The sequence below is a fragment of the Psammomys obesus genome, unplaced genomic scaffold (genome assembly GCF_907164565.1).
Source record: "Psammomys obesus unplaced genomic scaffold, mPsaObe1.curated_primary_1811, whole genome shotgun sequence".
Taxonomy (NCBI): domain Eukaryota; kingdom Metazoa; phylum Chordata; class Mammalia; order Rodentia; family Muridae; genus Psammomys; species Psammomys obesus.
In genome coordinates this window covers 17,100,443-17,122,855 of record NW_026592510.1, presented here as the reverse complement: position 1 = coordinate 17,122,855, position 22,413 = coordinate 17,100,443, and positions in this window count along the sequence as shown.

The following is a 22,413-nucleotide window of genomic DNA, read 5'->3' as shown; positions in this document are numbered from 1 at the left end:
ACATAAGTGTGTTAAATAATTAGTGTTACTACAATTCTTAGCATCTTCCTGGAGTGCACAATTAACCAGAAGGAATGAAGTCTCCAGAATAGGACAATCTTGATTTCTCTATGTATTGCAACTCAAGTATGTGGTATCTTCAGTAATAGGGTTTTAATGTCAAGTTACAGACATAATTAACAGCAATGCCAAAACCTAAAATAGTAGAAGTCTTTGGAATCTTGTTGACCAGAAGTCCAAAACAATCAATTCATTCTGCTAAATAAAAAAAAAAAAATACTAAACCAACTACTATTTAACCTGTCATTATACTTACAGATTAAGGCTTCTCTCCACCCCCTCAGAGAAGCTTCAGTTTGCAGTAGATGACAGAGAACCACAACTGGCCAATGTGCAGAGAGTAAGAGACTGGAGAGTGCTTTAGCCTAAGTGGAACGTAGATAAAACTCTGTCCCCTCATCAAAAGGCTCAGGGATCATTGTGAAGGGGAGGATAGAAGGAGCAAGGAGAACCGAAGTTGGTGGATGACTATATAAAAATACAGTCACATCAGGACAGTGCACATGTGAACCTACATTGGGAGAAAAAAATCCCAACGTGAAGAGAATAGGTGAACACAAAATGTCACCCATAGTCAACTAGTCAACATAGCTTTCAGTAGAGAAAGGGTCAGATTGCTTTTTTTTTTTTTTTTTTTTTTTTTAAGTAGCCCCTGATTAACTATCATTCCCCAGCCAGTGGAAGGACCTATCGTGAATAATACTTGGTCAGCACAAAGCGGCCTTGATGTTGAAAGAAAATAAATAAGTAAAACTTCAAATCTGAAGGTTCTGTCACTCAGCTTTGTATTCAAGATAGTTTTTCTTAAGCTGTACTATAGAGCAACAGTAATAAAAACTGCATGGTACTGGCATAGAAACAGAATGATGGATCAATGGAACCGAACAGACTACCCAGAGATAAACCCACAAACTTATGGACACCTGATATTTGACAAAGATGTCAAACCATACAGTGGAGAAAAAACAGCATGTTCAACAAATGGTGCTGGTCCAACATAAAACCAGACACATTAAATGGGTTAGAAAAAAAAGTGGGGAATACCCTTGAATTCATTGGCACAGGAGACAACTTCCTGAACAGAACACCAACATCACAGGCTCTAAGAGCAACAATCAATAAATGGGACCTCATGAAACTGAAAAGCTTCTGTAAACCAAAGGATACCATCATCAAAACAAAATGGCTGCCTACAGATTGGGAAATAACCTTCACCAACCCTCTATCTGATAAAGGACTAATATCCAGCATATATGAAGAACTAAAGAAGCTGAAAAGAAGCAAACCAAGTAATCCAATTAAAAATGGGGAACAGAGCGAAACAGAGAATTCCCCGTAGAGGAATACTGAATGGCAGAGAAACACTTAAAGAAATGCTCAATGTCATTAGCAATTAGGGAAATGCAAATCAAAACGACCTTGAGATTTCACCTTACCCCCATCAGAGTGGCCAAGATGAAAAACTCAAGTGACAACACATGCTGGAGAGGTTGTGGAGAAAGGGTAACCCTCTTCCACTGCTGGTGGGAATGTAAACTTGTACAACCACTCTGGAAAAAAATCTGGCACTTTCTCAGACAACTATGAATAGCGCTTTCTCAAGATCCAGCCATACCACTCCTAGGCATATATCCAAAAGAGGCTCAAGTACACAATAAGGACATTTGCTCAACCATGTTTGTAACAGCTTTATTTGTAATAGCCAGAAGCTGGAAACAGCACAGATGCCCCTCAACTGAAGAATGGATGCAGAAATTGTGGTACATCTACACAATGGAATATTACTCAGCAATGAAAAATAAGGAAATCATGAAATTTGTAGGTAAATGGTGGGACCTAGAAAGAATCATCCTGAGTGAGCTGTCCCAGAAAGAGAAAGACACACATGGTATATACTCACTCATATAGACATAACATAGTATACACCTACTAAAAACTGTACATCTAAAGAAACTAAGCAAGGGAGATGACCCTGACTAAAATGCTCAATCCCCATCCTGAAAGGCAAAGAGGCTGGACCTCAGAAGAAGAAGAAAACAGGAAACAAGTTAGGAACCTGCCACAGACGGCCTCTGAAAGCCTCTGCCCTGCAGACAATCAAAGCAGACACTGAGACTTATGGCCAACTGTTGGGCAGAGTGCATGGAATCTTATGTAAGAAGTGGGAAATAGTAAGAGCTGGAGAGGACGGGAACCACACAAGGAGAGCAACAGAACCAGAAAACTTGAACACATGTAACTTCCCAGAGACTCATACTCCAACCAAGGTCTATTCATGGAGATAACCTAGAACCCTTGCACAGATGTAGCACATGATAGATCAGTGTCCAAGTGGGTTACATAGTAATGGGAAAAGGGACTGCCTCTGACATAATCTGATTGGCCTTCTCTTTCATCACCTCCCCCTGAGGGGGGAGCAGCCTTACCAGGCCACAGAAGATGACAATGCAGCCACTCCTGAGGTGATTTGATAGACTAAGATCAGAAGGAAGGAGAAGAGGACCTCCCCTATCAGTGGACTTGGGGAGGGACATGCATGAGGAAAGGGGAGGGAGGGTGGGATCTGGAGGAGAGGAGGGAGGGGCTTATGGGGGATACAAAGTGAATAAAGTATAATTAATAGTAAAAAAAATTTAAAAGAAAAAAAAGATAGTTTTTCATCATCTAGTGAGACTTGATAAAATCAGTGGTTCTATGGAATTTCATTATCAAGAGTCGGGAAATCCCAAAATTAGAGTTTTAAGTTTAGTTGTCTCTGATTGACAAATACAAATATATCACTTTAAAATTCATATTAGGCTGACCTAATACAGAAGTAATATCATGATATAGTAAGTTAAAATCAATTCATATCCAAACATAGATATTAAGGAGTGATGGGTTATAGTAATGCAGTAAGGTTCGCAGAAGGGATCAAGTGTTTATTTGTTAATTTACTTCACGATGAAAGCAGCTCCGAAGAAGACCACTGTGTGGATGCTCTCAGTATTTCCCTGATTTTTTCTCATTTCCCCTGTTATCCCCACTTCCTAGCGTAAACTCTGAGATTCTCGAATGTTTACGTTCACTTGTCTTTCTTTCACAGATTAAATATTATTTGAAATTCTCATCAGCACATAATGTGTTGTGTTCATGGTTTGAAGCATACGTTTTTCAGAAGTGTACATACAATTAGTGCGATGAGAGCCTTGAGTTACGGAGCACTAGGCTGCAGTAAACGTTATTATGTAAATAGAATAAGTAATCTCTACTTTTACCCCATACAGATTGAACAAAATTTAAGCAAAATTTAAATTTAAATTCTTTTTAAGGGCGAGATGACAGTTCCTGAGAGGACATGCAATTGACACTGCTTTTACAGGTATCCTTTTGATTTCATGTAATAGCAAGCTCTTTTGTTGACTTTTCTCGATCAAATAATGGCAAATGTACTTTGCTTCCCTTCAATAGTGATAGAAACATTCATTCCCTTGTACTTAAAATACATCCTGATGATATTTACTTAAGCATCTGTTAATGCAAGGTAATCTTCATCAATACAATGAAAAGATTCTACATGTCTCCATCATGTTAAAAAAAATCAGTATTCAAGGCCCATTCCTTCTAATAAATATTTTACATTGTGATCATATCAAACAATGCGATGGCCTTTTGTAATCTAAACAAACCTTTGGAAAAAGTAATAAAGAATATTATATATAAGAGTCAGTGTATGTAAAGATGATGGATATCAGAAGAAGGAAAAAAACAGGAAACAAGTTAGGAACCTGCCACAGAGGGCCTCTGAAAGGCTCTGCCCTGCAGACTGTCAAAGCAGATGCTGAGACTTATGGCCAACTGTTGGGCAATGTGCATGGAATCTTATGTAAGAAGTGGGAAATAGTAAGATCTGGAGAGGACAGGAACTCCACAAGGAGAGCAACAGAACCAAAAAATCTGACCACAGGGTTCTTTCCTGAGACTCATATTCCAACCCAGTACCATGCATGGAGATAACTTAGGACCCCTGCACAGATGTAGCCCATGGCAGTTCAGTGTCCAAGTGGGTTCCATAGTAACGGGAAGAGGGACTGCCTCTGACATAATCTGATTGGCCTGCTCTTTGATCACCTCCCCCTGAATGGGGAGCAGCCTTACCAGGCCACAGAGGAAGACAATGCAGCCACTCCTGATGGGATCTGATAGACTAAGGTCAGAAGGAAGGAGAGGAAGACCTCCCCTATCAGTGGACTTGGGGAGGGGCATGCATGGAGAAGGGGGAGGGAAGGTGGGATTGGGAGGGGAAGAGGGAGGAGCTAATGAGAGGATGCAAAGTGAGTAAAGTGTAATTAATAAAAATTAAAAAAAAGAGTCAGTGTAGATATTGTCAGGTATCCATGACTAAAGACACTACATTTGCCAACCATGACAAAATAGAAACCTAAATTAGCAGATTTAATTGTTTAATAGATTCACCTCATAAATATCAAGAATAGCTCAGCTGATATTTTTTTCTTCCCCATATAGAAATGACACAATTGTGCATAAAAACATGGAACCCCAAAAGGACAATAAAAATAATTTATTTCTATTATTCTTTTTTCTCATTTATTTATTTTATTCACTTCACATCCTTATAGCTCCTTCCCTCCTCCCTTGTCAGCCCTATTCTTTCTCCCTTCTCTCTCTCTTTCCCCTCCCATTTTCCTCAGAGAAGGCAGCACCTTTTTCCATCCACCCCCAGCTCATCAAGTTGCTTCAGGACTGAAAGTGTCCTCTTCCCCTGTAGCCTGGTAAGGCAGTCTTGCCAGGGGAAAGTGATTAAAAAGCTAGCAAGTGAGTCCCATTCTGATGCAGTTCCCACTTTCCTTACTAGAGGATCCACTTGAAGACTAAGCTTTCCATCAGCTACATCTTTGTAGGTGGCCTTTGCAAGGTTCTTAGTTAATGCATCAGTCTCAGCAAACCCTCTGGACCCTGGTTAGTTGGCTCTGTAGTTTTTCTTGGAAGCCCTGTTGCTTCCTCGTTCCTCCCACAATTCCCCCTCCCTATCCTTCAACCAATGTTTGGCCATGAGTCTCAGCATCTGATTTGAGGCTCTGCATGGTAGAGCTGCTCAGAGGACAAATTCAGGCTTAGCAGAGTATCCTTCATAGCATCAGGGGTTGGCACTCTCTGATAACATGGGTCTTTGGTTGGGCCAGGGATCAATTGGGCATTCCTTCAATCTCTGATCTATCTGCACTATCTAGCTGCTCAACTATGTTCATAGTGGCTTTATTCATAATAGCTAGAACCTGGAAACAACCTAGGTGTCCCTCAACCCAAGAATGGATAAAGATACTGTGGCTCATTTACTCAATGGAATACTACACAATGGAATAAAAACAATGGAAACATGAAGCGTGCAGGCAAATGGATGGAACTAGAAAAAAGTCATCTGAGTGAGGTAACCCAGCCCCAGAAAGGTACACATGGCATGTATTCACTTAGAAGTGGATTTTAGCCATTTAGTACAGGGTAAGTCTACTATGAGTCACAGACCCAAAGAAGTTCAGTAATAAGGCGGACCCAAGTGAGGATGCATAAATCTTACTCAGAAGAGGAGATAGAATGGACAAAGGTAATGGCTGAAGAGAGGAAACAAGGTAGGGAATGCAGAGAGTTAAGAGTATGGAGATCAGACCTGAGGAGAGCAAAGGCAAGAGGACAGAAGGCCTGCAGAGAAAATAGAAACTGTGTGGGCACATCTCTGGTATAAGTTAAAAACCTAAGTCAGGGTAGGCTCCTGGCAGAATATGAGAGGGATTCAAGCAGAGACCCCTAGTATCAGAGAAAATAGAGACTGAAGGGGACATCCTCTAACTAGACTAGTTTCCTAGTAAAGGACAGGGAACATCAGCTCACCCACAAAGTCTTTGACACAAAATTCATGCTGGCTACAAGATGTGCAAGGATAAAGAGTTCTATTATTCTTAACAATAAGGGTGCTGTCTTAAAATGTGGATATAAAGGCATGTGCGCAATGCTCTTCCTCTTGGGAAGGGAAAAATGAAGTAAGCATAGTAAAATATGCCTGCAGTTTGATCACTCTATTACCAAAATAACAAACAATAAAAAATATATTGAAGAAATATCTGAATTAGAAATCAGGAAGGTTCAGCAACATTAGTGGCCAAGCCATTCAAAGCAGATGGTTATCTTTAATTATTTTTCAAGATGTACATGGCTAACTCTGTTTTGATTTAATAACCTGGGTGGTCAAGAATGAGTTCAAAACTATCCTCAATTATAAAAACTATCAAAAAAACCAAAGACTAAAATATCAACATGTTCTGGTAAACAATATTAGAAACAGATTTTCAACAGAATTTTGTAATTAAGTTTAAACATAATGAAAAGCAAAATTCTCTCATATTTAATAGATGTTCCAGTGTTTTCTAAACTGTTTCATAGATTATTTTTTTGGTTTAAAATACAATTAAAAATTAAGCTCAGTAAAACATTTTCTCGCTAAGAACATTCAGGTTATTTTTAAAAATATAACATAATAATCTGTGGCTTTGTACATATTAATATTCCTTTTATGAGATTAAGCCTATGCTTGGTTCAGATATGTGTAGGATATATAGAACAGTACTATTCTCTTGAATTATTACCTGGATAAATGTAAAATGACTTTATTTTTTTACATTAGTTTTGGTTGAATCCTAATTTTGTCAAATACTAGAGTAAATGATACAAGCTTGTTTTCTAATTTAATTTAATTTGCTTAGTCATGTTTTTTTATGTACTCATGTACCCTAAAATAATATCTACTTTTGAGAATGTTTGATAATGAGATGGAGATAGAGGCAGTCTGTTTTTCTTTGACTTTTGCTTGGAAATTCTCATATCAATATTTAGCATTACTGCAGACATATGTACACTTTCCTGTTGATTTATTGATTTTGTGGCATATTCTTAGAAATATTTTAGCTCTGTTACTATTGTTTATTTTGGGATCCATTCAGTCTAAAATACTTTTTCTGGTATCATTTATAGAGTGGGTTTAGTGGTCAATTCTTTTAATCAGTTTTTATCATGGAAATTTTTATATATCTCCTTAATTCATAAAACACAGTTTTTTGTGGTATAATATTCTAGATTAGCACTTTTGAATTTTAGAAATTGAAGTCTATTTTCCAAGCACAGTGGCTTTAAATATGTTTCTGTTTTTTTTTTTTTTTTAACCACTGCACATCACTATTACAGCTCCCTTCCTCCTTCCTCCCCATCTCGTCCTACGTAATATTTCCCCTTCTCCTCCTCTCCTTCTCCCCAGACAAGGGGAACTCCCCCCACCATCTTGCAAGGCATATCACATGAGTACTAAATGCATCCTCTTCCACTGATGCCCAAGAAGGCAGTCCCGCTAGGAAAGTGATCCAAAGAAGGTAACAGAGTTCATGTGAGAGACAGCTCCCATTCCAGTTGCCAGGGGAACCACAAGAGGACCAAGCTGCCCATCAGTTACATATGTGTAGAGGATCTAGGTCCGGTCAATGCATGCTCTTTAGTTGGTGGTTCAGTCTCTGTGATTCCCCCATGCTCCTCAGTTAGTTGATTCTGTAGGCCTTCTTCTGGAGATTTGTCCCAAAGTCTTCCACAAGACTCTGATCTCTGCCTAAATGGTACTAATAACCCAGAAGCAGAAAGACACACATGGTATATACTCACTTATAAATGGAGATTAGCTATATAATACAGAATAAACATACTACAATCTATAGTTCTAAAGAAGCTAACCAACAAGGAGGACCCTAGGGAAGAGGCTTAATCCTCATTCAGAAGGACAAACAGGATAGACATCAGTAGTAGGAGATAGGACAGGAGCCTACCAGAGAGGGCCTCTAAAAGACTCTGCTCAGCAGGATTTCAAAGCAGATGCTGAGACTCATAGCCATATTTTGGGCAGAGTGCAGGGAATCTTATGGAAGAAGGGGAAAATAAAAAGACCTGGGGGGAGAAGGAGCTCTACAAAGAGAGCAACAGAGCCAAAAAAATCTGGGTCTAGGGGATCCTTCAGAGTCTGATGAATCAACCAAGGACCATTCATGGAGAGGAGCTAGACCCCCTGCTCAGATGTAGCTCATGAGTAGCTCAGTCTCCATGTGGGTTCCTTAGTAAGGGGAACAGGGGTAGTCACTGGCATGAACTACTTTGCCTGCTCTTTGATCACCTTCTCCTGGTGAAGTGGCCTTGCTAGGCCACAGAGAAAGAGGATCCAGACAGTCCTGATGAGATCTGATAGTCTAGCCTCCCTATCAGTGGAACAGGAGATGACCATACAGGAGGGGGGAGAGAGAGGGAGGGTGAAACTAGGGAGAGATGAGGGAGGGGACTACAGCCAGGATACAAAGTGAATAAATTGTAATTAATAATAATAATAATAATAAAATATTAATGATGATGATGATGATGATGATGATGAAAATTTAAAAGGTTACACTAATGGGCTTGCCTTCATATGTAATTTGGTTCTCTTCTCTTGGAACTTTTTTACACACTTCTTTATTCTATGTTTTCAGTGTTTTACCTTTAATATATTTTGTCAAGTCTATTTCCTAATCCTGTGCATATAATATTCTGAAGGCCTCCTGTGCTTTAATAGGCCTCCGTTTTTATATAGCTGATATGTATTCTTGTAAGGAATTAATGCAGAAAATTTTTATGGTTTGAAATAGTTTTCTTCTCCCTTTTTGTTTATAGATATGATGTTTTTATACTGTCCCAAAGACTCTGCCTGCTTAAGTTATGTGTTTCTTTAAAAATATTATTTGATTGAAGATCCAGGTTTTGAGCCCTGTCCTTAAGCCCTGATATTTTATCTTCCACCTGATCCATTATACTGAGTTCTACTGAGCTTTTTACTTGGCTGAATTTTTCATTAGAAGCTTCATTTCAGTGTTGTTTCACTTCTGTGTTTTTATCTTTCTGTTGAATTATATTTTCATATCCTAAATTGCTTTCTTAAATTCATCCATCCATTTGTTTTGTTTATGCTTTCTTGAGCTTCAGTCAGTTTATTCCTGTCTTTTATAAGTTTATTCAGTTCTTTATTTGGATCTAGTTTAAATACTTTGAACACACTTAAAACAGATCTTTTGAATTCTATGTCTTGCATTTTATTTAATTTGTTTTCTTTACAGTTTATTTATACAAGATTGATGATTTTTGGTAGGGACATATTGCTTTGAGTTCTTATACTGCTTATATTTCTTATTGGGCCTGGACACCTAGAGTTAGATTTTTAGTTGTGATTCTTGTTGAGGTTTTATGCTACTTGTTCTGCATTCTGATGTGGCATAAATCAGTGTGGAGGGGATCTGAGAATTGATTGGGATTCCTGAGTTGGAAAGGCTTCGAACCATGGTCTTTAAGTTTCCTTATAGGGCTATATATGTGAGGTCCCATGGCATGAGAGTGCCCTAGGTAGATGGGGCCAAGGGATGCAATGTTGTGTTTCCCTTTTTGACCTAGGCATGTGGACTTAAGTACCAACAGAGATTCACTACTGTTGCTATAGGTTCTCAAGGCCAGGGGCACATAATGCTGGCTTGTTTTATGATTTTTTTCCAGATTGATAACAGGTAGTGGAATAGTTAGGCAGACTCCTGAATTGATTAGGTATGAGGTAGGGATGTTTTGAGTCTCTTAAATGATGGCACAGTGTAGATGGATATGGGTAGAGTTTCTGAGTGGAACTAAAAGAAAAAACCTGTGGTTTTGAAAATCATTAATTAATTTTTAACAAATACGGATTAAAGTATTCAATTATATTTTACCTTGTGAAAACAAAACTGAAATGCACATAGTTGTAGCGACTTGTAACATTTATATGGATATATATATATATATATATATATATATTCTGCATTTTGTGGTATGTCTGTTGCATTGTGTGTGGACACATATGCACACAATAACAGCTGTACATTTGTACGTGAGTGCCAAGGCTAGAAGTTGACATCATATCTCACCACAATTAATCAACGCATGTTCTTTTAAAATATAACTTTTATTGTCATGCAAAGAATTATATTTCCCTATGGCATTCTGCAATAAAATTGTACTTTTGTTGGTTCTATTCCTTGTCTTTTCTCCATCCCCCTCCCTCTTTTATACCCTCCCATCTCTAAGAGTCACTTTTAAAAAAAAATATTTTTATGTTAATTAGTTTATTCACTTTGTATCCCAGCTGTAACCCCCTCTCCCATCCCTTCCCTGTCCCACCCTCCCTCCCTCTCCTTCTCCTATGCCCTTCCCCCAGTCCAATGATAGGCAAGGTCCTCCTCCCCTTCCATCTGATCCTAGTCTATCAGGTCTCATCAAGACTGGCCGCACTGTCTTCTTCTGTGGACTGGTAAGGCTTCTCCCCCATTAGGTGGAGGTGATCAAAGAGCAGGACAATCAGTTCATGTCAGAGACAGTCCCTGTTCCTATTGCTGGGGAATCCTCTTAGACACTGAGCTCCCATGGGCTACCTTTGTGCAGGGGTTCTAGGTTATCTCCATGCATGGTCCTTGGTTGGAGTATCAGTCTCAGAAAAGACCCCTTGGCCCAGATTATTTGGTTCTGTTGCTCTCCTTGTAAAATCACTTTTATGCTTTAAGGTCACTTTTTTTTCCTTCCACACTCCCTCCTTTCTTAATACATCTTTCTCACTTTCATGGGTTCTCATTTGATTTCACAATCACTCACACAATTTTTAACTGTCACCAAATCTTAGTGCATCTATTTAATCAGTCCAGCTGGCCAGTGAGCTTAATGAATCTACCTATGTGTTTTTTCTAGAGCTGCCATTACAGGCATGTACCAGCACACCCAAACCATGCAGGTACTGGGGATTCAAATTCAGGTCTTCATAACTTCAGGGCACACATTTTCCCAACCATGTCTTCTCCCCAGTCCCAGGACACATTGGATTCTCACTTCCCAAGCATATATATATATATATATATATATATATATATATATATATATATATATATATAACCAGATAAATACACAGATACACAAACACAGCACACCGAGAAGGGCAATTTTGACATAGGTGATATAAAAAGAGTAAGACATTTAAGATTATAGATTATAAATGAAATAAAGGTCAAAGAGAAGACACTATCAATTATAGAAAAAATTTAAAAAGTCAGTATTCGTAATATTGGAGTCCAGTCTCAGGAAAAATATCAAAAGTTCATTAATGGTATTATGAAAAGGAGATACTTTCTCTGGAATAATAATAAAAACTTGATGACTGATTGTGGGGTTATTCTGTTGATTCAATCTGCTTTCACCTACTTCTAATTTAAGATATCAGAAAACATAAACCTTCCATTTCCCAGATACTGTTGCAGATGGTAGATAGGTTAGTCATAAGGAAGATAGACAAACAAAGCTACTGATTACCAAGTTCTCCAAACATCTATTTTCTAAAGTCTACCTGTATTCAAGAAGCTGCCCTGGAATTCTTGAGAGAGGAAAGTAGCAGTGGATGCATAGAAAATGTTTTTAGGTCTCTGGGCCACAGTTAGCAAAAGATGAAAGACAAAAATCCAAATGTCTGTTGGAATCTCTCATTTCCACTCTTCAACAGTGTAACAGCCCTTTCTTGATGTCATAACCATTTATACTTAAAATTTATAAAGTGGGTTCCTTATGTCACAACGAATTCGGTTAACAGAGAAGTCCTTCCAAGATTTGATGCCTTTCAAATCAAAGGCACAGGAAGTTTGGTATGGAGATGACTCATCAATATTGTGCTTGTTGTGAACTCCTGCACTGGGCTGAACTATTGCATTGGTTACATTTTCCTGACTATGGTGCAAATACCTGATTGACACAAATTAGAAATGAGAGGGTTTATTTTGTTCAGTTCCACAAATTTAATTCCATTACAAAGAGCAAGGTATGACAGATCGCCTGAAAATAGTCACAGAAAACACCTTCCTTGATAACTTCTCTGGGTTGTGGAAAGGTCAGAACAAAATATTTCAATTATGTATTATTCTGTTTTATATTTTTGACAAAATTATTCATGTAGTTACACTATATTGCTATCAAAAAGTGTGTGCGTATGTGTGTGTGTGTTTGTATCTTGCCCGTCCTTATATTTGCAAGTCTCCACAGTCAGAAAGATTGTACAAGAATTATGTCTCTGTAACATCATAATAACCTGGACATGATTTAAGAAGCAAGATCTTAGATTTTGGGTTGACACAGTAATGAAGAAAACGTGAGCTGTCTTATAGAAATACTTAATGTACTGTGCATGTGTAAGAAAGAAAATTCATTTGCAGTCAGAGAACAAACTCGGGAGGAGTTACAATTTGAGTTCAAGGTTCTCAGAGGTTGCTATTACCAATATGCAAGTGCATGTAGTTATTTGTTTGCTTCAGTAATAGAAAAAAAAAACATATTTTCTCTACAAACAGAATATGGCTTCCAAGGTAGGCTCATGAATAGCAATGTTGTTTCCTGAGCATGTGTGTGAGGACACGTCTGTTTGTGCTTGTCCATGTATATACACCTTATCTCCCGAGGCACCATGTGCAAAGTAGAACTGTTGCAGCCATCGTTATGTGAGGTTTCCAAGCCACGTGGAGATGTAACTTCAGCTGTTTACTTTGCAGCCCTACCTTTTAATTCCCTCCTGTCTGTATCCATGAAAGAATAAGACTATGGCTTTAAAATCACTCTTTCCATTTTTAAAAACATGAGGTAGTCGAGGATGATGGCAGAGGCATAACAAATTCCATTGGTATATAGTGCCTCAAACCTGGGAAGTTTTTAATGAAAGCCCCTAAAATATGTGACATTTCAAACACAGCGCATTAACTTGAAAATGAAATTCACCTTGTTTCTGATGGCAGTGTTGGTTGCCATCCCTGTGAGTTAGGATAAGAATAGACAGGCACTTTCTTCCTAACTGGTTTATTCCATCAATTCCAAGAGCCATAAACCTTCTGAGGCTACAAACATTTACCTTTTATCCTTTTATATCATTTTCAGGTTCCATTCTACCAATTTATTTTAATTTAAGCTGTGTGTACTAACAATCTGACAGCATGTCAAAGACAAGCAGGTAACAGAACAAGATAATTTCTCTATCCATAAGCAGCAAAGCAGAGGCAAGTATAACTTTCATCTTTTTAATATGAAAACATTTCTTTTTATGACTGCAATGAGAAAGCACATCTTGCTTTATTTGAAATATGTTCCCTTTAGGAATAAAAGAATTGTAGATGAAGGAAAACACTCTAAACTCCACCACAGTTTGAGCTGGGTCACTTCAGCTACCTCCTCTAAAACTGATTGATCTTCCAAAGGCTTGACATGACTTTTGCCTAGCAGTTACTGCTATCATCTGAGTACAGAAAACAAGTTCATTAAACTTTGTTCCCACTGTAAGTCAAATTGAATTTTAAGTATTTTCAAGGCTGGAGAAGGATAGTGGTTGTCTTTAGACTTATCAGATTCACTGACCAGTATTTAAGGAAGGAGTTCAAGTTGAGTTCGACTTAGCTTAGAGTACATTTTAGAGCACCAAGGCTGTAAATTTTGTGTTATGTCATGTACCACTTGAATATACACTATGCTATGCTACTTCTTAAGACACTGCAATGGTTCAAATTTACATTTTGCTATTTTGTATAGCCTAACCTGGATAACAATCTAGAATAACAGAAAACATATTATAATATAAATTACTGCCTCTAGTGTGTGTGTGTGTGTGTGTGTGTGTGAGAGAGAGAGAGAGAGAGAGAGAGAGAGAGAGAGAGTCAGTTTCCCTTATTCATTGAAGAGACAGTTTGTTTAAATAGACCCTAGCACATGGGGAAAAGGAGCTTTCTCTTCCTCTTCCACTGCTCCACAGTAACTGGCTTTCCTTTTTCTTTTATTTATTTATTTTTAAATTATTCTCTTAATATAAATAGAATTATATCACTTTCAAACTCGATTTTCATCCTTCAGCACCTGCGATGGTCTCAGCATTTTCTTTGTTATTGTTGCATAGATGTATGTATGGACATATGCAAGTATATGTATACCCAAATATATCTAAATTAAACCTAGTGACCCCAGGTTTGTTGTTTGTTTGTAGATGGTTTCAGGACTAACCTCTCTCCACTGGACAGACAATAAAGGGCTCTTCTCCAGGAGAAGCCAATTATTCCCTCTTTCAGCCATCAAATTAATAGATTTTCTATGTATCACCAAGAGACTCACTGAGAAACACACTCCCATTTGCAGTAGCATCAAAGACTATAAAACATATTGAAATAAACTTATTCAATGTGTTACAAGATTTACAGAAATTTTAGGAGGTATCTCCATCCCTGATCTCAAGCTGTACTACAGAGCAACAGTTATAAAAACTGCATGGTACTGACATAGAAACAGAATGGTGGATCAATGGAATCGAACAGAAGACCCAGAAATAAACCCACACACTACGGACACCTGATTTTTGACAAAGATGCCAAAACCATACAATGGAAAAAAGATAGCATCTTCAACAAATGGTGCTGGTCCAACTGGATGTCTACATGTAGAAAAATGAAAATAGATCTATACTTATCACCCTGCACAAAACTGAAGTCCAAGTGGATCAAAGACCTCAACATAAAATCAGACACATTAAATCGGCTAGAAAAAAAGTGGGGAATACCCTAGAACTCATTGGTACAGGAGAAAACTTCCTGAACAGAACACCAACATCACAGGCTCTAAGAGCAACAATCAATAAATGTGACCTCATGAAATTGAAAAGCTTCTGTAAAGCAAAGGACACCGTCATCAAAACAAAGCGACTGCCTACAGATTGGGAAAAAATCTTCACCAACCCTTTATCTGACAGAGGACTCATATCCAGTATATATAAAGAACTAAACAAGCTGAAAAGCAACAAACCAAGTAATCCACTTAAAAAATGGGGAACAGAGCTAAAGAGAGAATTCTCTGTAGAGGAATATCGAATGGCAGAGAAGCACTTAAAGAAATGCTCAACCTCATTAGCCATTAGGGAAATGCAAATCAAAACAACCCTGAGATTTCACCTTACACCCATCAGAATGGCCAAGATGAAAAACTCAAGGGACAACACATGCTGGAGAGGTTGTGGAGAAAGGGGAACCCTCCTCCATTGCTGGTGGGAATGTAAATTGGTACAACCACTCTGGAAATCAATCTGGCACTTTCTCAGACAACTAGGAATAGTGCTTCCTCAAGATCCAGCCATACCACTCCTAGGCATATACCCAAAAGAGGCGCAAGTACACAAAAAGGACATTTGCTCAACCATGTTTATAGCTGCTTTATTTGTAATAGCCAGAAGCTGGAAACAACCCAGATGCCCCTCAACTGAAGAATGGATGCAGAAACTGTGGTACATCTATACAATGGAGTATTACTCAGCAATGAAAAATAAGGAAATCATGAAATTTGCAGGTAAATGGTGGGACCTGGAAAGGATCATCCTGAGTGAGTTGTCCCAGAAGCAAAAAGACACGCATGGTATATACTCACTCATATAAACATACAACATAGAATAAACCCACTAAAATCTGTACATCTAAACAAACTAAGCAAAAGAGAGGACCCTAACTAAAATGTTCAATCCTCATCCTGAAAGGCAAAGAGGATGGACATCAGAAGAAAAAGAAAATAGGAAACAACCTCGGAACCTGCTACAGAGGGTCTCTGAAAGCCAGAAGAAAACAGGAAACAATCTTGAAACCTGCCACAGAGGGCCTCTGAAAGCTTCTGCAGTATAGACTGTCAAAGCAGATGCTGAGCCTGATGGCCAACTGATGGGCAGAGTGAATGGAATTTTATGTAAGAATTGGGAAATAGTAAGAGCTGGAGGGAATGGGAACTCCACAAGGAGAGCAACAGAACAAGATAATTTGAACACAGGGAACTTCCCAGAGACTCATACTCCAACCAAGGACTATTCATGGAGATGACCTGGAACCCCTGCACAGGTGTAGCCCATGGCAGTTCAGTGTCCAAGTGGTTTACATAGTAATGGGAAGAGGGACTGCTTCTGACATAATCTGATTGGCCTGCTCATTGATCACTTCCCCCTGAGGGGGGAGCAGCCTTACCAGGCCACAGTAGAGGACAATGCAGCCACTCCTGATGAGAACTGATAGACTAAGATCAGAAAGAAGAGGAAAACCTCCCCTATCAGTGGACTTAGGGAGTGGCATGCATGCAGAAAGGGGAGGGAGGGTGGGATCGGGAGGGGAGGAGGGAGGGGCTTATGGGGGGATACAAAATGAATAAGTGTAATTAATAAAAAATTAAAAAAAAGACTTACAGAAATTTTAAATCTCTGAAGGAAAAGATAGATAAAGGTATTATAAAACGTAAAAATAAACCCCAAAAAACTAATGTCCATGGGTTGAGAGAATTAATATTGCAAAAATGACCATCTTATAAAAATACAATTTACAAATTCAAAACAATCTCAATTAAAATACCCATAACACCCTTCACAGAAATAGAAAAATATAGTCAAACTTATATGCAACCAGAAAGAGCTCAGATAACTAAATCAATTTTGAGCAAAACAATGAATTCTGAAGCTATTGCTATTCAAGAGTCCAATATACATTAGAAAGCTATAGCAATAAATATAGTATGGTACTGGTATAAAAACAAACATGTAGACAAATGGAACAAAATAGAAAATTCAATATGAATACTCATTTATTTCTGTTTAATACTTGACATAGAGAGAAAATACATATACTGTAGAAAGACTGCATGTTTAACAAACACTGCTGGGATTACTGGATGTTCCCTTGCAGAAGAATGAAATAAACTATATATCTATCACCCTTTACAATAAGTAAACCCAAGTTAATGTAAGAACTCCAAATGCAAGAAATCCAAAGCCCTAAAACTTTTAGAAAAACACAGACAGTCCCTTACATTATATCTATACAGGAATGGACTTTCTGAACAGTACTCTGTTGGCCAACGACTGACAACTGTAACCTCATAAAATTAAACAGCTTTTGTATAGCCATGGAACAAATAAATCAAGAGGAAAAAAGGCAAAGAGGGAGACACTTCTGACAGCTATACATCTGACAGAGTATTAATATTCAAAATATACAAAGAACTGAAAAAAAAACCTAAGAGCTAAAAGAAAAAAGCAAATTTCTAAATTTAAATATGGGCTTGGAATGTAAACAGTTCTCAATGGAAGAAACAAAAACGGCTAAGAAATAACACAGTGGACTGGAGGAAGGGCATGGGAGGAGTTAAGAAAAGGAGGATGGGATTGGGACAGGATGATGGAGGGGGCTACAGCTGGGATACAAATTGAACAAACTATAATTAAGAAAATAAAATTTAAAAAATAGAAACAAAGAAATGAACAAAAAGTGTTTGGTAGAAATCAATATGGAGAATTCTCAAGAATGTATATTTAGATCTACCCTGTGATCCAGCTGTACCACTCTGTCATGTGTTCAAGGTACTCAACACCCTGTAGATTCTTGTTCAGCACTGAGTATTTTATTATTCTTCAAAAGCTCTAGAGCTTGCTACATTCTGCCCTGGCTTCACATTTTTACTCTTAAACAATTTTCCTTAATCTCTCTTTAAAAAAAATTCCCCCTGTCTTATTGATCTGTTATTATCATGGATGTGTGTACTAAGTTAGTGTGTGCATGCCTGCCACATGTGGAATTCTGAGGAAGGCTTTGTAGAGGGGGTCCTTCCTTTCCACATTTCCCTGAGTTTTCTTAGATCCTGAGTGGTTTGTCAGGCTTGGGAGGGAAAATTATTACCTACTGAGTCAACTTTCCACCCCAGAAATCTTTCTTTTCTTAATCTCTCTCCTAATATGTACTGGAAAAAGTTTTAAAATTCTACTTACACTGTAATTTGTATACTTGTTTTTTTCACTGTGCAGATAATGCAATTAATTATTCTACAATTCTATTTTTCTCTTTTTTATATTAATTTATTTAATTTTTATATTAATTACAGTTTATTCACTTTATATCCCAGCTGTAGGCCCTCCCTCATTCCCTCCCAATCTCACCTCCCTTCCTCATTCCCCTCTTCCTCCCATTCCCCTCTCCAAGTCCACTGATAGGGGAGGTCATCCTCCCCTTCCTTCTGACCCTAGCTTCTCAGGTTTCATCAGGACTGGCTGCATTGTCTTCCTCTGTGGCCTTGCAAGATTGCACACCCCTCAGCGGGAGGTGATCAAAGAGCCAACCACTAAATTCTTGTTAAAGACAGTCCCTGTTCCCCTTACTAGGGTACCCACTTGTATTCTGAGCTGCCATGGGCTACAGCTGAGCATGGGTTTTAGGTTATGTCCATGAATGGACCTTGGTTGGAGTGTCAGTCTCAGAAAAGACCCCTGTGATCAGATATGTTGGTTCTGTTGCTCCACTGGAAGAAGGAGAAAACAGAAAACAATTCTCTTTTTCATGTCCATTTTTGACTAAAAAAAAAAAAAAAAAAATTGGAGTGGCTATTTAGCTAATGCAAACTTCTCTTAATGGCTTCAAATTTGAGCCACAAGACAAAGCTGAAGCTTTGAAATGACTTTAAAATTTGATCAGGATGCTAGACACTCTGTATTTATGTAGCAATTCTTTTGTGATAGCTAAGAGTCAGAGACAGATTTATTTAATATTTTTATATAGATACATGAGATATGCTTTGTAAACATTATTAAAATGAACTTACCTAAACAATTATACCTAATAAGACCTCTTTAAAGTCTATGTAGTTTTATCTAACATAATTATGATCTTTAAAGAGACATCAGAATAGAAAGCAGTTTTGGTATTATCTGTTCAAAATTTTGAGACTTGTCAATCTGGATACTCACATTTGGCCTGAATTGTGAAATGCAAAGACATGAATATGAAGCAGAAATGGAGAAGAGCACAGCTTTAGTGTGGGGATGGAAAGTTGGGCATTGATAAGGCTGTGAGACAGTTTGCCTTGTCTAAGGAATGGAGAGGACAGCAGTAGGGGATTTAAATGAATGGTAGAGCAAACATAAGGAAAGCTGCATTTGAGAACACCATAAACAAAAACATGATTGCTATTCAAAGAGGTTTAATACTTTCTTCTCAGATACAAAAGAGTATCTCTGAAGCTTCATAGTATTCCTAGCCCAAGGAATGATCATAGATATTATATAAATATCACAGTTGTGCTAAAAAAATGTTTGGCCTGTAGTGATATGTTATTGAGGAGTTCACCTCAAGTGTGTAGTGCTTTTAAAAGAATATTCCAGCTTCTGGCTATTACAAATAAAGCTGCTACAAACATGGTTGAGCAAATGTCCTTATTGTGTACTTGAGCCTAGGAGTGGTATAGCTGGATCTTGAGGAAGTGCTATTCCTTGTTGTCTGAGAAAGTGCCAAATTGATTTCCAGAGTGGTTGTACCAGTTTACATTCCCACCAGCAGTGGAGGAGGGTTTCCCTTTCTCCCCAACCTCTCCAGCATGTGTTGTCACTTGAGGTTTTGATCTTGGCCATTCTGATGGGTGTAAAGTGAAATCTCAAAGCAGATGTTGAGACTTATGGACAAACCTTGGGCAGAATGCAGGAAATCTTATGAAAGAAGTGGGAAATAATAGTTAGATATGGAGAGGACAGGAGTTCCACAAGGAGAGCAACAGAACCAAAAAGTTTGAGCACAGGGGTCTTTCCTGAGACTCATACTCCAACCAAGTATCATGCATGCAGATGACCTAGAACCCCTGCACAGATGTAGCCCATGGCAGTTCAGTGTCCAAGTGGATTCCATAGTAATGGGAACAGAGAATGCTTCTGACATGAACTGATTGTTCTGCTCTTTGATCACCCCCCCCCCGATGGGGGAGCAACCTTACCACGCCACAGAGGAAGACAATGCAGCCATTCCTGATGAGACCTAACAGACTAGGATCAGAAGGAAGAAAAAGAAACCTTCCCCTACCAGTGGACTTGGGGAGGGGAGTGTGTGGAGAAGGGGGAGGAAGTGAGGGATTGGGAGGGGAGGACAGAGGGAACTGGAGGGGGGATACAAAGTAAATAGAGTATAATTAAAAAAAAGAATATTCAAACAATGTATGTTACATGTACTATAGGAATTATATAGTAAAGGAAACAACATATATTAAGGAGATTTAAAAGATATTTTAAATTATAAATGGCCCAGAGGGTAAGAAAAACTTTAGTTAGAAAACCAAGTCAATGAACTGAATGAGGGAAATCTTGAGAAAACTGGAAACCTGAGCTTAAACAAGCACACAGGGTTCTCATTGAATGGTCTACAAGGTATTTCAAGGCTCTGTGCAGCAGCTGCAGAAATGCTCAGCAGGCCTGACGTCTTCCTTTCTGAAGCTGGCTTTGATACATGAACACTTTGACATATCTTTGTTAGCAGAATAATGACTCCATTCCCTTCCAAAATGACACCAGAAATCTACCTTTCAGAATAATTGAGGAACATGGATGGCTTGTTTCCCTTAAAAATATCAGTTTTGACAGTTGCTGCTTTAACCTCCAATTTTATAGTTGTGCGTATTATGTGTTAGGGGCTCAATTTAACTACGGGTGTCATTGACCAAACAGAAAAAAAAAAAGATGAAAATTAATGAGTGGTGTATTTTTATTCTAGAGATGATAGAGCTCAGCATCAAACAAAGAAACATTTTAATCTTTGGTAAATGACAATGTATCCACATGTCTCCTTATCAAAGAGTCAAGCATTTCAGTTACTCCTATGACTGGGTTCTACCTATCAAGGGTGAAAATCTATCATTATTTTGAAGAAAGTACTGAGATGAGATTGAAGTTATTCACAGGTTACCATATATTATACACACATGTAAGTAATTTATAACAAAATAGATATAAGCTCAGAATTCAAAATCTAGAAAAATAGATAGATAGATAGATAGATAGATAGATAGATAGATAGATAAAGAGATGAATGAACAAGGCTTTCTTGTTACTAAGGGTACCTTCTTGGTAACTCAAACTTTTAAAGAACACACAAAAGAGTAAAGAAACTTTTGAGGAGTTAAAGAAGGAAAGACAATTTGATGTTCCAATGAGCAAACAGAGGATTTCAAGACAGAAGTGACTGACTTCCACAAGCACTGCATGTGGAGTCCACAGACGATGAGTCATTCAAGTGACCCATGAAACTGAGTGACAAGGAAAAATTTTAGTACCTTAAAGAGAGAATGACATTCTGACATTGAGATGCCCTGAAAAGCATTTCTGGATTTTAAAATCATATTGTCAAATAGTCATCAGTAAAGTACGTCCTGTATATGGTAAAAGATATAAAAGTTAATGTAAACTGTGGAAATACCTTACACGTTGTATAATAAAGTAGTTTTTAAAAGATGTGTACACACGAAAGCACAGGGGTGTGGGGCACTCCACAGAGAAGGCACCATGGTTGAGAGTTTTACTGCTTTTGCAGAGGATCAGATTCAATTCCTAGCACCTACATCAGGTGGTTTATAACTGTCTGTATCTCCAGCTCCAGTGAGACAAGACCCTTCGATGGGCACCTTCATTCGTGTACACATACCTATTCAAAGACACAAGCAAACATGCACATAATTAAAAACAGTGATTATGAATGCTCATCTTATATCATGCCTGTTAACCAAGACTGAAAACAGTGCAAATGCCTATAAGCTAGAGAGTAATTGCTAGTTGTGATATACAATGGGATAGCACCAGTGATAAAATACAGCCAATTAGTGACATCTGTTATGGCAAAACTACTTCTCAAAGCATGGAGCTCAAAGGAGTATGCAGGTCTAAAGGTACAGTTCTGATAGGATTAGACCCATTTAAAGGTTAGGGCAGACAAAAGCATACTGTGGTGCTTGAAATAACAGCAGTTTTCCTTGAAGCTGGAGAAAGACAGATTGGAAAGTCGTTTTTGGAGAACTTGGTAGAGATTGAGTTATTCTGTATTTTGAACAGTGTTTGAATTACACAACTTGTATACATCTGAAAACATGTATAAAACTATACCCAATAGTTTATCATTTGTAAAATACACTTTTATCAGATCCTAAAAGAAACAATATACACAGGAAACATCTATGTGAAATATAATAGTTTTTTCCCTTTATTGAAAATATTTTTATTACATAATATATTCTGATTACAGTATCTTTATTTCTATTCCTCCCCAGTTCCTCCCCATCTGGATCCATTTCCCTCTGTCTTTCATTATAAAAGAATTCCTTTTAAGGCATAATCTATAACATAATATAACATAATATAACATGAGCTAAATCAAAAGCTAACATACCAGGATTGGACAA